Source organism: Rhipicephalus microplus, chromosome 7 (genome assembly GCF_043290135.1).
Source record: "Rhipicephalus microplus isolate Deutch F79 chromosome 7, USDA_Rmic, whole genome shotgun sequence".
Lineage (NCBI taxonomy): Eukaryota > Metazoa > Arthropoda > Arachnida > Ixodida > Ixodidae > Rhipicephalus > Rhipicephalus microplus.
The window spans coordinates 115,043,559-115,061,413 of NC_134706.1; the positions used below are offsets into that span (position 1 = coordinate 115,043,559).

The 17,855-nt window shown below is 46.7% G+C and overlaps 1 protein-coding gene across 3 annotated transcripts in view; it reads right to left on the reverse strand.

Annotated features, from left to right (window-relative positions):
• Positions 1-4,385, reverse strand: part of LOC142767045 (uncharacterized) — a 123,152-nt gene extending 118,767 nt beyond the window's left edge. For 2 of the 3 annotated variants that reach the window (XR_012884726.1, XM_075868260.1), the window contains exon 1: positions 4,274-4,385. The gene's annotated coding sequence lies outside the window, so the exon portion shown is untranslated. Of the gene's footprint in view, positions 1-4,181 lie in introns of all 3 variants that reach the window. The other variant, XM_075868261.1, reaches the window with a different exon arrangement.
• Positions 4,386-17,855: the final 13,470 nt, after the last annotated feature.

The window sequence follows — 17,855 nt, forward strand, 5'->3', positions numbered from 1 at the left end:
GCAAGTATGTGAATGGTCTGGCAACATTGGCGAAGTTTTTGACAAAATGACGAAAGTAGGAACATAAGCCCATGAAGCTGCGGACGTCAGATGTAGACCGGGGCTCCAAAAAGCTATGGACGGCGCGGCTTTTTCGGCATCTGGTTGGATAACATTGGCGTTTACAAGCTAACCCAGAATGGTTATCTGACGGCGGACAAATTGGCATTTCTGAGAGTTGAGTTGTAGCCCAGCTGTTGTGAAGACTGCGAGAATCGCAGCGAGACCAGTCAGGTGGCTGTCAAAAGTGGATGAAAGAACTACCACATCGTCTAGATAACGGAGACAAGTAGACCACTTATATCCACGCAGGAGAGAGTCCATCATTCGTTCGAATGTGGCAGGGGCGTTACATAGTCTAAAAGGCATGACTTTAAACTGGTATAACCATCCGTTGTAATGAAGGCCGTCGTCTGGCGGTCCCTCTCATTGACAGAAATCTGCCCGTAGCTGGACCGAAGATCAATAGACGAGAAGTATGTAGCACCGTGCGAGCAGTCTAATACGCCATCAATATGTGGTAGCGGGTATACATCTTTTCGCGTGATCTTGTTGAGGTGGCGATAGTCAACGCAGAAGTGCCAGGTACCGTCCTTTTTTTTCACAAGGACCAGAGGAGACGCTCGAGGACTACTTGATGGTTCTGTTACACCTTTTTTGAGCATTTCGTCAACTTCCACTTGGATAGTTTTGTGCTCAGTGTGGGAAACACGATAGGGGCGTCGCTGAAAAGGACTGGCGTCAGCAGTGTTTATACGGTGCTGAACGCTGGATGTCTGCCCTGGAAGTCTGTCGTCGAAATCAAAATGTCGGTATAAGACGAGAGAAGGCTATGGATGTCTTTTACGCGCAGGATTGAGGTTGGGTGCAATAATCTTCGAGATACGATTCAGAAGAGGACAAACAGGTGCTGTTATCTACAGGAAACTGAAGTAAATCAATCTCGGTGGTGAGAGCCGCTATTTCGAATTCGTCATCATTAGATACGCTGGCCAAAATATTCCACGAGGAAGCACTTGAGGGCACAAGCTGAAATTCAGAAGTGGGAGCGAAGTAAAGTTGTCAGTGACCTTCAAAAGTGTATGGGGATTGGCCATGTTGCGGCTGAAAAGGACGACGGCGAAAGGAAGCAGGACATATTGACCATCGTGAACCTGTGGCTGTGCGGTGAAAACGGCGTAGGTGGCTGCCTGAGGTGACAGTCGTACATCCTGAAGAGAGCATAGGCACGGCAGTGGAGTCTGGGGTTCAGCAATTATGTGAGGCAGCTCTAGTTGAAGAACGCCAGTAGCACAATCGTTAAGAGCAGAATGATTCGACAAGAAGTACAGGCCTAGGATAACGTCATAAGGGCAGTGGTCAATCACGGCTAAAATGACTGAAGCATTGTGGTTCTTTATACTTAAGTGGGCAGTGCACATACCGAGAACCATCGGCGTGCTGCCATCGGCCACATGAAGCAATTGTGCACCGGTTGCATGGTGTCAGAACTTTCTTCAAACGTGTGTGTAGGCTTGAACGCATGACAGAAAGGATGCGCCATTACACTTCAACATCTATTACACTTCGTCTGGTGGGAACAAAGAGAGGATTTGCTGCGGAAGTCATCAATGTAGCACCACCTCCGGGGGCTGCGATTCTCAGTTTTCCGAGATGACGCGGCCGGAAGCCACGGCGGACGAGAAGCGTCGTGGCTGCGGCGAACGGGTCCGTGGACGGCGTATTTTCGGCGAACGAGACTGGTGCACACGTAGTGAAGGCGAGCGGCTGTACCAAGTGTTTCGACATTGGTAAACGCCATGGGACTCTTCGACAGGTTAAAAGATGCGGGTGGTACCGTCATAACGGGTCATACGGATCGTTTCACTAGGTGCCGAGGACCAGGTGTAGCGGCAGTAACAACCAATATGTCTAACGTGGTGGCAGTTGAAATATATACGGCAGTTATCTGCAGTTCACCACTCAGACGGGTTGCGGGTACGTGGAGAAAACCGTCGGTTGGAGGAGGGCATCGCGAAAGGGCATTCGCTGACTCTTGGCACGGTGACATGGCCCACGGAATGCACTCCAATGTTTTCAAGCTCCTGGTGCACGATGGCTTGAAAAACAGGAACAGTAACAGGAGTGGTATCAGTGCTGCGCGAATAGAACGCCGAGGGTGCCATTTTTTTCAATTCGCCACGAACAATACGTGTCAGGTCTTGACGTTGTGAACGTTGTGGTGCGGACTGGTCCTAGCAAGGCAATGTTGCAGCAGTGTTTTGAAGTGGGGAGAATGTTTGCAGAATGTGGCGACTTTTTACTTGCTCAAACTGACGACACTCTTTGATGATCACGTCCAAGGTGGAACAGCCTTTGCAGACCAGGAGAATGAACGCACTGTCGTCAATCCCGTTCAGGACATGCCCGACCTTGTCACCTAGTGTCAAGTAGCTTCCAGCCTTTCGGCAGAGAGAGAGCGCGTCTTGAATGTATGCGAGGTATGATTCCGTTCGGTATTGGGCATGCCAATCCAATTCCTTTTTGGCGGCGATCTTACGACTGGCGGTTTTGCCGAACACTTCTCGCATCTTTTCTTTGCATTCGTTCCAGCTTGTCAGTTCCTCTTATTTGTTTTTATGCAATACTTTGGCCTTGCCTCTCAAGTAAAACAGCAGATTAGCTAACTGAACTGCGGGATCCCATCTGTTCGGCACATTCACTCGTTCAAACATGGCCAACCGATCGTCAACGTTGACGCCAGGAGTCCCGCAGAATATACCAAGACCCCTAAGTGGCATGTAAACGTATGGTTGCGACACCGTGTTCGTCGGAGACGCTGACGTTGATACGGAGGGCTCAGCGTTGGCCTTGGCTGGAAAACCGATGCGACGCCCGCTGCGGAGCTCCGTTGCTTGATGGTTACCCAGCACCTCTCACCAATATGTTATGGAGTCGGTGACTTCTGCAAAAATAGTTTTTATAAAGGAAAAGCCACAGGCAAGAATCATAATGGCTGATTGGGAAGCTCGTGCACCTCTCAGCTGATTGTGTCTTTCTTCTGCCTTTACTTTATTCCCGTAACAATATAATAGATCACCGCATCCCCAAACACGCAGGAACACAAACAGTGAAGCCAATTGGTTAGAGCAATGAAAAGTGCAGTCACGCCACAATGCACTCACGTACAGTTTCTTTAAATGTATTTCATTGGTACCTACAGAACGACAGTGTGAATCGACAAAACTTCCCTACGTCGAGGTGCAAGAAGCGTACGTGTTTATTTTTTATGCTTCTGTTTTGATCGAGCTTATCTAACCTGCGACATTCCAGTGCAGTGAACTGCGCAAAGCTGGAATGACAGCGTGGTTGTAACACAACCGTTGCTGAAACAAATATAGGAAACAATCCGTGCTCCTTGCTGCAGAAGTAACGTCGACGGTGGGACACGTTCGCAAACAATCACACGTCGAACATTTGATCCCGTGCAACAGTGGGGCTGCTACTCACTAGCAGCCTGCTACTGTGACTGAAACATCAGGCAGGCTTGGTGCACACTGCTTCTAAGTGTTGTGTTCACATACAGGATATCGCAAACCATCGTTCAAGCACAACAGCGAAGTTGAGTCATCGCGTTTGGTATTGCGGGAAATAAGTAGGAATGGGGTTTTAGAAAGTGCGGAAAATATTTTGGTCACTTATGCAAAACAAAGCAGCACAACACAGCTCAAAACTTCATTCTATTCCATCTGTTTCTATGCTAACCAAAAGGCTGTCCTTCCTCCAAGTGCCGTCTTGAATCGTACAGGGCACCACCTATATTTGGGGCGCCTTCCGAATGCATTAATGTAGCAATTCAATGAACACTAAATGAATATGTAGTTTGAATCATACAACATTCTTTTGCAGTACTTGCACTGTTGAATGTCTCCACCAATTATTCGCACCATTGAAAGTCTGTGTTTTTCTTAATGAGTTTACTCATACTTCGGTTTCACGTAAACAACCTCAACAAAACAATAGCACGGGTAGTTAAAAGAATCTAAAGAGCAGGGTGAACTTATATTCTGTCTGAAAAAAATCGCTTCGGCTTAAGCAACTATTACCGACAACAAACTTTTATAGATGTTTCTGCACATGCACAAATTCCCATATTTTCATACCAGTTCCTCCTATCAAACTTTATGCTTGCTTTTGGTGAATGTTTTTGCAAAGGCAACAGAGAAAAATGAGAAAATAAAAGCTCAGAACTCACTGGCGATGAAATTGCTGTTTTTCTATCTAAAAGGTACTATAAGTTCAGACCTAATTCCCTAAAATGGCCCTAATAGATATAGCTGCAGACGTAGGTAGCACCGTTAAATTGATTAAACAACACTAATATATCTCTTAAAATGTAATATGTGATCTTTTGAGAAGCTATTGACACATTAGGAATGATGGACAATAAAATGGTGTGTTTCGAATTTAATTAAGGAACCCCGAACTACAAAAGTGTAGACTTTGAGACACAATGAAAACGATGAGATTGATGTCAATGGCCTTCTCTGTTTCGACAAGCGCAGCTACGTGGACGGTGAAGGCACGCCGTCCGCGTTGTCGGAATGTGTCGTGTGTACACACTGCCTTGACAAAGGTAATGTTTGAAGCGACAATGAACCTTCTAGAGACAGCGCTGATCTTGAACAACTTTCTTTTGTTGCTTGGGACACTTGGTAACTGGCAGTTTGATAACCTGCCTAGGGCAGTAAATACAAAAAGTACGGATGTCTTCGCTGGGGCCATGACATTCTTTCTTAAGGCCATCGGGTAAAAAGCAATCGTATTTACAGCGCTGACATTTTTTGCAGACGTGGTTCGAAATGAAGACAGCTGCCAAGTTGAGGGCTCATATACAACCTTCGTGCTGCCAACGTGGCTACTGTATACTCTAAAAACTGCCAGGGGGAGCGAGCGCCCAATTTCCTTTTACTATGACATGTATGGATATTTTAAGGGAGAATTTATAGAATCATTGCGATGTTTTCATAGGCCCTAGCAAATGCTGCACAGTCTCACATATAGTTTCGTTACCTTTAAAATGGTAACAGCGCCGTATCCTATTCATTTTAATCATTTCAGACCTTGAATAAATATTTTCACATAGTTTTCGCACCTTGATGCGTTTAGGTGCCGCTACTAGCTGCTATTCCACGCAATGTAGACATCTTTACTGCCAAGAGGGAAAGTGTTTTGATTTTGCTTCAAACTGAGCACTTCAAAAATAGAGTACCAGATAAATTTTGAATACCTTTTACAGCGCTTTCTGAACAAATTGGCGACTTCTTGGCAGAGTTATTTCACTAATTTTTCCACAGTTGTGAAGTTCTGAATGACAGGAAGATTTCACGCGTTGTGCCAATTCATAAGAAGTAAGATAAATCAATCGTCTTTAATTACAGGCTGATCACCTCAACTTCAGTGAGCTGCCAGTTCCTACAGCACATAGTGGGCCACAGTCAATAATCAATGCTTTTAAGAGATAATAATGTCTTGTCTCCCAGCCAACGTTCATTTAGGAATGGATTGTTCACGTCAACGTAATCAATAACAAGTATGCAAGAATAACAATAACCATCTGGGCTGCTGCAGTGGCATTTTCGATGGAGGTGAAAACACCGCAGGCCCGTGAGCTCAGGTTTGGGTGCACGTTAAAGAACCCCAGTTGGTCAAAATTTCAGGAGCCCTTCAATGGCGTCTCTCATAAACATATTGTAGTTTTGGAACGGTAAACCTCACATATCAACCATTGAAATCATCACCCGTTCAATCACTTACGAAATACAGGTACTTTCGTGATTGCCATTTTAGTTGGCATGATGCGGTGGGCACGCTTTTGTCAATCTGGGTTTCTGCTTTTCTAAAACTGTATGAATGTTAATATTAAAGCGTATAATGCTGTTATCTGTCCTAAAGTAGAGTAAGCTAGTATATGTATGTTTAATAAACATAGGAGCACTAAATTCCTCAACTTGACTCATGAAAGCTTATATCTCCCCACTAGCTGTCAGCAGAAAAATCAGTCGATTTCGATTGTTGCGTAATATTTTAGGCGGTAAGTTTAGTATCCCTGTACTATGATATTTGAAAGGCACTACAGCCACAACTACACGCAATACTCACAAACTCAGTCATTACCACACTTTTTGCCAAGACAGAGGCATTCAAATAAAGTTTTTCCCACGCAGTGTTTCATAATTTTTTTTCGGAACAGAAAACTTTCATGAACCATTGACAACATCTGTCATGTTCAATATTATTTGCTGAGAATATTATATAAGGCATCGTGAGTGTACACTATATGTTGCTGATGTCTTCTCCTTCTTTGTTTAATATTCACTTTATGGAAAAACTGACGTGATGCATGCGATGATAGTATTTTTATAAATTATTTTCCAACTGTTCTTCATTTCCTAAACCCCCTTACCCGTGTGCTGCTCACCTGCAGTATCGTGAAATAAATAAATAATTGTAGTGGGGAATTCGAAACGCACTGACTAGTGGGAACATGTCTGAGTGCGAAGCGCGAGCGTCTACACAATCTGTAGACGCTGCACTACTCGAGCATTGGCGTCCGTTCCGGCTGCCTGCCTACTACCTGGCGTTACTACTAAACTCACTTGTAAAGTGGTGGAAGTGTGCCGGGTACGCAAACCTGAAACTTCGAAGCCGGAAGCTGCCCACTGCATCGACAATGCCTGATCAGACGACCGAGCAAGGCACCACCCTGCAAAGCGCGGCCCAATCTCAACTAGTCATTGTACCTACCAGCCCGCGCCAACGTGATCCCCCCTTCTTCAGCGGTACCGAGGACCAAGATGTGGAAGACTGGTTGCAGCTGTTCGAAAAGGTGAGCGCCGCCAACAAATAGGATGACCCCTCGAAATTGGAGTATGTAAAATTTTATCTCAAAGACGTCGCCAGTCTGTGGTTCACAAACCACCGTACTGAAATTATCACTTGGGCTGCTTTCAAGACCACCCTTGCAGCTGTGTTCAGTTGCCCCGCAGTGTGCAAACTGCGTGCTGAACAGCACCTACGCGGACGAGCACAAAGGCAGGGCGAAAACTTCACTAGCTATATTGAAGGTGATTCCGATCTATGCCGGCGCTTCAACCCTGAGTTGGCTGAACAAGACAAGATCAGGCATATCTTGAAAGGAATAGACGATGATGCCTTTTGAATGTTGCTGGCAAAGATCCCATGAACCCTGAGTTGACCGAACAAGACAAGATCAGGCATATCTTGAAAGGAATAGACGATGATGCCTTTTAAATGTTGCTGGCAAAGATCCTATGTACCGTATCTCAACTTCTGACCTTGTGCCAGAGCTTGGAAGAGATTCGCAAACAACGTGCATCAGTTCAGAGGTCGACGACAGCAGACGACTATTTCGCTGCCCTGGCCATAGGTGGTGTAAGCGCCCTGCTGGAGCAGATAAAGATTATGTACGCGAAGAGGTTGCACGACAACTTTCGTGTGTCTCGTATCTGCCCACCTCCGAAGCACCAACGGACCGCCTAACGCCGACAATCAGGCAGGCTATTCAGGAGCAGGTCTCCGAAGTGTTGCCATTACCTACGTCTGCCTCAGCACCAACACCTGTTGCCGCGCACTGACTTGTATTGCCGTTGCGACAATGCCTCCGCCTCATCTGCCATTGTATACGCCACAACCTGTGCGACATTCCACCACGCCGTTTCAAGCTACACAGCAGCACGCCGGAAATCCTTGGCGCACTGCTGAAAACCCGCCTATATGTTACCTTTGCGGAATTCTAGGTTAAAATGCACGTCTATGTCGTCGGTGCTTCGCAGTTAATGCACCAAGATACCCTGACTACTCGTTCCGGCCTCCATACCACGTGCCTCACGTGCCACTCGAAGTTCACGAACCCCATGCACAAGCTGCTTTGGGCACCCAAACCTCCGCTTCTCGACGTTCTACTTCCCGCTCGCCTTCCCCTTCAACAAGCCGTCGTTCTGTATCACCTATGTGTCGACGACCCACCTCTATTGAGACGGAAAACTAACTGCCGCATCTCCGGAGGCACGAGCTGCGTCATCGTCAAATCGTTTAGGTCCTCGCCTGTTTAGCGCTAATTATATCGATGTAATTGTCGAAGGTGTACAGTCTTGCACTTGCACTTGCACGAATACTTGCACTCACTCATACTGGTGCGGCGTTATCTGTGATAGTCAAAAACTCTGCCACTCTCTTCGTAAAGTGACGTTGCTTTTTCCCGTGGTTTCACTTAGCACTGCGAGCGCCCAACAGATTGAGCCCGTCGCGGCATGTACAGCAAAAGTGATTATTCGAGACGTGTAGTACATCATTGAATTTCACGTGTTGGCTTCATGTTCCCACGATGTCATCCTAGGACGGGAATTTTTATCACGTCATCGCGCCGTCGTGGACTGGGCTCGGGTGGAAGTGGAGCGGTTACCGTTGCGTGATGCGCATTCTGTTGTCGCTGCCGAATCTAGTGTGGCTAACCTTGTCGTCGCGACAGACATAGACCTTCCTCCTTTCAGCGCTCAGTTTGTCCCTGCCTGCTGCGCTCCACTTTCTGACGCTAACGTCCTATTCACGCCATCTGACTTCTTCGGTAGCCGCCACCACACATCGCTGCCATTTGCCATTCTTGCGCTTTGTCAAGACACTACCGGAATATTTATTTGCAATCCCAACTCGTGCCCCTTCAGTTTGCGCCGCAACGAGACGCTGGGCCACATTCAGCTCATCGATGAAGGTACTATGGTGCCTGCCAATTTCTTCGACACAAAGCCAAATATGGAGCTGAACGCGCTGGTTCCTCACTTTGTCTCAAACAGCGTGTCGTCCGACGCATTTCACAGTTATACTGACCGCCATTTCACCCCGGCTCCACGAGAGCAGCTTGTTACCCGGTTGCCCGAATTCAGGCGTTCGTTTTACTTTCCGCGAGTGGTGCTAGAACGTTGTGCACATATTTGACACAGGGAAGAGTACTCCTTTGCGCCAGTGCCTCTATTCTGTGTCACCGGTGTAGCGTCGCATGATTGCAGAACAAGTAGATGACATGCTACAGCGTTGTGTCTTTAAGCCTTCTTGTAGTCCTTGGTCTTCACCAGTTATACTCGTCAAAAAAAAAGGATGGTTCGATCCGGTTCTGCGTAGACTACAGGCGCCTAAACAACATTACGAGGAAAAATGTTTACCCTCTCCCCCGCATAGACGACGCTCTCTATTGTCTCCAAGGTGCAGAATTCTTTGCCTCGCTTGACCTTCGCTCAGGTTATTGGCATGTCCCAATGGCTGAGTCTAATCGTCTTAAAACGGCGTTCGTCACACCGGATGGTCTCTATGAATTTACCGTAATGTCATTCGGACTCTTCAATGTGCCCGCCACATTCGGGCGATTGATTGACAGTGTTTCACGCGGTCTCAAACGAAACATATGCTTGTGCTATTTTGATGACGTTGTGGTCTTGTCATTCGATTTCACTTCGCATCTCTCTCGTCGGCGTAAGATTCTACGTTACTTACAAACACCAGGCTTCAGCTTAACCTGCAAAAATGTCACTTCAGGGCGGCACGACTCACCATATTTTGTCATGTCGTCTCAAAAGCCGGCATCCCTCCCAACCTAGACAGGCTTCCTGCTGTTGCCGAATTTCCTAAGCCAACTACAGTCAAAGAACTATGAAGCTTTTTGGGCCAGTGCTCCTATTTTCGTCAGTTTGTCCGGAACTTTGCTTCCATCATCGTTCCGCTCACCAAAGTCCTTGCTGGTCCTGCAGATCTTTCGAATTGGACAGCAGCCTGTGGCGAATGCATCGCAACACTGCGCCAACTCCATACCTCAACACCCGTACTGCGCTATTACGACCCTACTGCACCGACCGAAGTACACATGAATGCAAGTGGCGTCGGCATTGGTGCAGTACTCGCGTAACGCAAACCAGGTTTTACAGAGTATGTGGTCGCCTATGCTAGCCGTGCTCTCACTAAGGCAGAAGCCAACTATTTTGTTAGGGAAAAATAGTGCCTGGCGATTATGTGGGCGTTCAACACGTTTCGCCCCTATTGATATGGCCAAACTTTTTATGTGGTAACTGACCATCACGCACTCTGTTCGTTGACTTCACTGAAAGATCCTTCTTGTCGCCTTCGGACGTTAGGCACTACGCCTCCAGGAATTCGACATACACGTCGTCCACTGATCGGGGCGAAAGCACTCTGACGCAGATGCGCTTTCACAATTACCCGTGAAATCTGATGATGCGGAAATACCAGCCCTTGACCTTCCCCTCTCTGTCGTTAGTGTCACAGACATGCCATCTCAACAGCAGAAGGATCCTTGGATTGTCTCGCTCTTGAATATGCTTTCTGATGGTTCAACTTCCGGTTACCCACGTACTCTTCGCTGCCAATCAACGCATTTCGCCATACGAGATGGCCTGTTATACCGTCGAAACTGTCAAGTTGCGGGTCGTAAATGGCTGTCAGTCATACCCAGCCATATGTGGTTTGATATCTGCGAATAGTTTCATGCTAAACAACAACACGCATACGCCGGTGCGCTAAACACGCATGAGCGGATCCGCCAACGTTACTACTGGCGGGGTATGTCCACGTTTGCACGCAAACGCGGTCGCTCATGTTCTCTGTGTCAGCAGCGCAAGACATTTTAATTATTCACCCTGTCAATTGCAGCCTCTGCCACGTCCTGCACGCCCATTTGACCTATACGGCCCGCTACCGTGCTCTCTTGGTGGTAATCGATGGATGACTGTGGATGCCGACCATCTGGCAAGGTACGCCTAAACGACAGCGCTACATTCGGCTGGTGCTCGTGACGTTGCAACCTTCATCTTTCATCGGTTTGTTCTTCGTCATGGTGCATCAAGGGAGCTTCTGAGTGACAGGGGCCTCATATTTTTGTCCGAAGTTCTGCAGCAGCTCTTACATTCATGCCGTATGGTACACCGTGCATCAACAGCCTACCACCCTCAGACGACCGGCTTCACGGAACATTTTATTACAACCCTAGGAGGCATGCTCGTCATGTATATTGCTTCCGACCACTCCAATTCGGACGTTGTTCTTCCTTTTGTGACGCACGCCTATAACACGGCGATTCAGTCAACAACAGGCATTTTTTTATTTTTTCTTCTATATGGTCGCGACCTATGGAGCACGCTCGATACAATTCTGCCATACAATCCTGATGCCTCCAAGTTCATCCCAATTTCTCAAATAACCGCGAACATGCCGAAGAATTTCGTCAGCTTGCACGGTTCTTCATAGCCGATAATCAAGCCCTCCAAAAAGATCGCCACGGCCGTTATCTTGTTCAAGACACTTCCCCCGTCAGTTCTCTCGTGTGGCTCCGACTTCCTTTCCACTCTACTGGACTGACTCCCAAATTTGCACCGAAGTATACTGGTCCTTACCACGTCATAAACCGCCCTTCTTTTATCACCTATGTGATTGAACTGCTCAAGCCGTCCACGGACAAGCGCCGCCTTGATTGTGAGATAGTCCACATCATTCGCCTCAAGCCTGGCTACTACCCTCCTGTTCTCTTGCAGCTTGAGCCGCCAGGATGGCTCGTCATCGTCGCCGGGGTATCGTAGTGGGGAATTCATAAGGCACTGACTAGCGGAACCATCTTTGAGTGCGAAGTGCGAGCGTGTGCACGAGCTGTAGACTCTAGACTGCTCGAGCATTGGTGTCCGTACCAGCTGCCTGCCACTACCTGGTGTCTCTCGGAAACTCCCTTGCAAAATAAATAAATGAAAAAACAAATAAATAAATAAATAAATAAATAAATACATCAAACGAAGGAGTACAAGGAGTAGCGGTTCATTAGGTCCTCCCTATTGCACTTTTATTTGCGTTAGATAGGTAATCTAAGACAACTTTGCCTTTAGCAATAGTTATCATAATCTAACTTTGCAAAAGTATGTAAACTGCATGACTGCTTCACAGTCACACACTCCGTAGGCTTTGAAAACGTGCTTTTTTACCGCAGTCGAGGCCACGTGGTTAGAGCTTCCACTTCCAATGCGGGATGTGCCGGGTTAAATTCCCAGTGCCGGCCGGGCGCCTACGGGCTGGCACTTTTTATTCGCAATGGGTAGAGGAGCACACCGACATGGCGCTCATCTGTTTCTGGGTACTCATCCCGATAGGTAACCTCATAAGGTTCTGCTAAAACGGCTGGGCGTACTTTAACCCACCTCCACCATTACCATCATCATCATCATCATCAACATCATCATCATCATCATCTTCATCAGTCTGACTACGTTCACTGCTGAACAAAGGTTTCTTCCATGTTACACCAGTTGATTAGTGGTGTTTATTGGCGCAAGGGCCAGATATGGCCAAAGAGCGCCAGAGCGATGATAATGAATTGTGGGATGTGCAGTGTAGATAAAACAAATGTGACGTGGCTGTAAATGGGCCTAAAAACAGTCTCTGTAGGTGTGTAAAAATATACATATGGTAAAATTATGGCAATGACAAATGATGTGAGCTATGGAGACATAAAATGATTTAAAAGTGATAAGTATGTCAAATAAAAACTTGGCATGGAGCACCAGTGCCTCGACAGAGCCCTTAAAACAAGAGCATGGAGGCCTGGGCTCACTGAAATCTGCTATCACAGCAGCATCCTCTGAACAGAGGATGTGCTATGAACCTGTTGGGCTAAAAACATTCAATGTTGGACTAAACACATTCAGTACTACTTCCTTTAAAAAGCTTAAAACTGATTTTGTATTAAAAAGCGGCTCTTCACCGAGAAACATAATCGGATGTAAAGGAAGATTATAGCGGTATGCTAAAGCAAAATATTTCTTTCTCTCCCTTTCAGCTTCCGCACACTCCAGGAGGACGTGGAGGACGGTTAGGCTGTCACCACATCTACCACAAGTAGGAGGTTCATCGCCAGTCAGAAGAAAGTTATGAGTACCATAAGTGTGTCCTATTCTGAGGCGACAGAATAGGACATCAGTTCGCCGTGTTCTTGTAGCGGAGGGCCAGTAACCCAACCGCGGCTTAATCAAATGCAGCTTATTATTTATTTCTGTGTCCCACAAGCGTTGCCAGTGGTTTCGCAGTTTCTTTCGTAGAAAGGGTTTTAGATCTGTTGCAGGGACAGTAGCGGTGGGGTTAATAGCGCGCATTATAATGGACGTGGCCATTTGGTCAGCTAACACATTGCCCTCGATACTTCTATGGCCAGGTACCCAGCAAATAATAATATGCTGGTTGGACATATACGCTGTACACAGAACGGAATATAGCTCAATTATTATCGGATTTCTGAATCTGAAAAGGGATCTTAATGCATTTACGATGCTTAACGAGTCTGTGAATATAATTGATTTTTTGTATGTTTGATTTCCGTATATGCTTCACAGCGGACAATAGTGCATAACCCTCAGCCGTAAATATACTTGTTTCTGGGTGCAGCACGCCGGATTCCGAGAAGGATGGTCCGACAGCTGCATAAGCCACCCCTGCATGCGACTTAGAAGCGTCAGTATAAAACTCTACACATGAGTAGTTGGACTGGAGTTCTCGGAAATGCATTTTATTATGTGCTTCAGGTGCGTGTTTAGTGATCTCAACAAATGAGGTGTCACAGTGTATAAGCTGCCACTGCCACGGCGGTAAAAGTATCCCTGTGGGCGTAGGACAGAGTTCCAGCAGCGGAACACCCATTTCCTCACATAAGTTTCTCACACGCAAGGAGAACGGCTTTCTCACTGTGGGTCGATTATGGAAGAGGGTGGCAGCGGTCACATCGTTTATAGTTGAATAAGATGGATGCTTGATGTTTGCACGTACGTTTATAAAATATGTGAAACTGCTATAGGATCGCTGCAGGTGAAGTGACCACTGATTCGACTCTACATAGAGGCTCTGGATCGGGCTTGTCCTGAAAGCACCGGTTGCAAGTCGGATACCCAGATGGTGAACGGGGTCTAGGATTTTTAATGCACTTGGCGTTGCCGAATGATAAATTATAGAGGCATAATCAAGGCGCGACCCGACAAGGCTTTTGTATAACTTCAAGAGGCACTTTCGATCGCTACCCCATGTTGTACGTGACAAGAGTTTTAGGACGTTCATCGCTTTCAAACATTTCATTTTTACATATTTAATATGGGGAATAAACGTAAGTTTAGAATCTAAAGTGGTTCCCAGGAATTTATGCTCGCTGCTTACAGAGAGTTGGTCTCCCTTGATCGCAACATTTGGTTGTGGCATTACCCCTCGTTTGTTGGAGAAAAGTATGCAAGTACTTTTCTTCGTGTTTATTTTAAAACCGTTTTCATCCGCCGATTTAGAGAATTTATTCATTCCAAGCTGCACTTGTCGTTCGCAGACAGACATATTGCATGATTTGAAACTCATCTGCACATCATCAACATACACGGAATAAAACATCGCACTTGGAATGACTGACTGCAGGGAGTTCATTTTTACAAGAAAGAGTGTGCAACTAAGCACGCCACCTTGCGGAACACCAGTCTCTTGGGTAAAAGTTCTAGAGAGAGCATTTCCTACTTTTACGCGAAAGGTTCGGTTAGACAGGTAACTTTTAATTGTGTTTAGCATGTTCCCACGGATGCCCATGGTGACAAGATCGCGGAGAATCCCAAATCGCCATGTGGTATCATACGCCTTCTCTAAGTCTAGGAATACGGAAAGTACAAACTGCCTATGAATAAATGCATCTCTGATGTATGTCTCTATGCGAACAAGGTGGTCTGTTGTCGACCTCCCCTCTCTGAAACCACACTGAAGGGGGTCTAGTATACTGTTACTTTCTAAAAAGTGGATTAAGCGCCGGTTTATCATTTTCTCATATAGTTTGCATAGACAGCTTGTTAGCGCTATTGGCCTGTAGCTGGCGGCCAAAGACGGATCTTTGCCTTGTTTAAGTACTGGGATGACTATAGCTTCTTTCCATGACAATGGAATATACCCAACTGCCCACATGTTATTGAAGAGAGTTAGGAGTGTTTTTAGTGCTTCGGGGTGAAGGTACTTGACCATTTCGTATGTTATACGATCAACACCTGGCACTGAGTTGTTGCAGCACGCAAGAGATGCCTTAAGTTCAGCTAATGTAAATGGGCAGTTGTAAGACTCACTGGATGGACGCTTACATTTAAGGGGCTGTCGCTCTTCGCGTTCTTTGAATTTTAAGAACGTTTCTGTATAGTTTGATGCACTTGAGACGTATTCAAAGTGTTCGCCTAGGCAGTCCGCCTGCTCCTCCAGGCTCTCCCCTCGGCTACTTACCAAGGGTAGGGGGTGTGACTCCCGACCCATTAACTTCTTTACCCTATTCCAAACCTTCGTTTCGTCGGAGTAAGAATTTATACCGGAGATGTACCTATTCCAACTTTCTTTCTTTGCAAGACGACGCGTTCTTCTGGCTTGGGACTTAACCTGTTTGAAATTGTTGAGGTTTTCAGCTGTTGGGTAATTTCGGAGTAGTCTCCAAGCTTTATTTTGTCTATTGCGCGCTTTCCGACAATAGTCGTTCCACCATGGAATGCGACGTTTATTGGTCATTCCGTTGGTTTGCTTGATACATTTCACTGCAGCGTCAATAATAAAACCTGTTAGGAATGCTACAGGATCGTCAATATTAAAATCAGCAATCTCATCTCCGTCTAAAAATGTAATTTCTCGAAACAGTTCCCAGTTGGCTGACTTGGTGTTCCAGCGAGGAAAGTCAGGCGAGCATGTATCTTCTTTTGTTAACTTTAACATTATCGGGAAGTGGTCACTCCCAAAGGGGTTCTTGAGAACAGACCACTCCAGATAAGGAATTAGTGTACTCGAGACAATACTCAGGTCTATAGAAGAGTATGTGTTGTGTGTAGTGCTATAATATGTTGATTCTTTTTTGTTAAGTAAACATGCACCTGACGAAAACAGAAAGTGTTCTATTAGGCGTCCTCGTGCATCCAAACGGGAGTCGCCCCATAAAGGATTATGTGCATTTAGATCACCAACGACTACATATGGCGGAGGAAGTTCATCAATGAAGCTTTGAAATTCTGTCTTTGAAAGTTGATAGCACGGAGGAATGTAAATAGAAGTAATTGTTAGTAGCTTCCCGAACAGCACTGCTCGGACAGCAACTGCCTCAAGAGAAGTTCGGAGGTTTAATTGCTTACAGGCAACACCTTTATCAACTATTATAGCGACACCGCCCGACGAGGCGGCAGCGTCGTCACGGTCTTTGCGGAAGATAGCATATTGCTTTAGAAAATTTGTTTGTGTGGACTTGAGATGTGTTTCCTGAACACACAGCACCTTTGGAGTATGTTGATTAAGGAGTTCTCTAATATCATCGAGGTTATGGAGAAGTCCTCTCTCATTCCACTGTAAAATCTGCGTGTCCATTTTAGATGTGTTTTGTGCTGTGTGCTCAAGGATAGAAAATTAGCTCACGGACCCTTTCCAGGGGCCGTGACACGAGATTTTTCTTTTTTGGATCGGTCGATGGAGTCGCGCCGATCCTTAGGCGCTGGCTGCGCCCTCACGCTCGAAGTTGTGTCCATTGCCTCTAGCGAGGCACTGGACAAGCGCTCTTGCGAGCGCTGCGGTTGTTTTGAGGGCCTCGCCTCTAAAGACAAGGCCTTCGCGGCCCCCAGCCCGGAGGTTGGTGGGTCCTTCTTCGACGGCGGAGCAGCAGTGGCTGCAACCGCCATGGGGGCGGATGGCGTCACCGCTGGCTCACTACACGTGTGCCAGACAGGCGCCGGGGGCCGTCGTGGCGCTGCCCCCTGACGCGCCACTTCGGCAAAGATGGTTTCTGGCAGGTAGGACACCTGCCTTCGTGCCTCCCTAAATGAAATGTTTTGCTTTACTTTAATCGTGACAATTTCCTTTTCTTTTTTCCAGCTGGGGCATGACCGTGAGTATGCGGCATGCTCCCCGAACAGTTCACACAGTGAGGAGAGTTTTCACAAGCATCAGATGTGTGTTCATCAGCACTGCATTTCGCACAAGTTAGGCGGCCTTGGCAGTTCTGAGAACTGTGGCCGAACCGCTGGCATTTAAAACATCTGAGAGGGTTCGGTATATATGGCCTCACTCGAAGCTTGATGTACCCTGCCTCAACAGAGTCGGGCAGTACACTTGAATTGAAAGTAAGTATTAAGTGCTTAGTCTGGATTTCTTTGCCATCGCGCCTCATCCTAATTCGTTTCACATTGATGACATTCTGTTCGCTAAAACCCTCCAGGAGTTCAGCCTCCGTCAGCCCTAACAGGTCATCATCTGAGACAACGCCACGGGTGGTGTTCATGGTTCGGTGTGGGGTTACTATTAATTTGGTATCTGCAAATTTCTTTAGGTTAGGCAATTTTTCATATTGTTTCTGGTCGCGGAGCTCCAACAGGAGGTCACCACTTGCCATTCTCGAAGCTTTATATCCTGGGCCAAAGATTTCTGTCAAAGACTTCGAAACAAGAAAAGGTGAAATTGTTCTCACTGGTTTGCCGGGTGTGTCAGCGTGGACAACGTGAAATCGGGGAAAGGATACTCTCTGGTGACCATAAAACTGGAAAACTTCATCGGTGCGCCCTCTTTTCTGAGGGCGATCAGGGAGTGGGGGGAAGGAACTAGCCATAAGAAAAGGTTTCTTTTCGGCAGCGGTGCCAGCCACCCACCATGGAGTCCTACAGGGGGACGCTGCAGGATCTGAAAGCACAGGCCCTGCAGACGCCAGCTGTACACCACCACTATAACCAAATGTGGTGTATCCAAGGTAG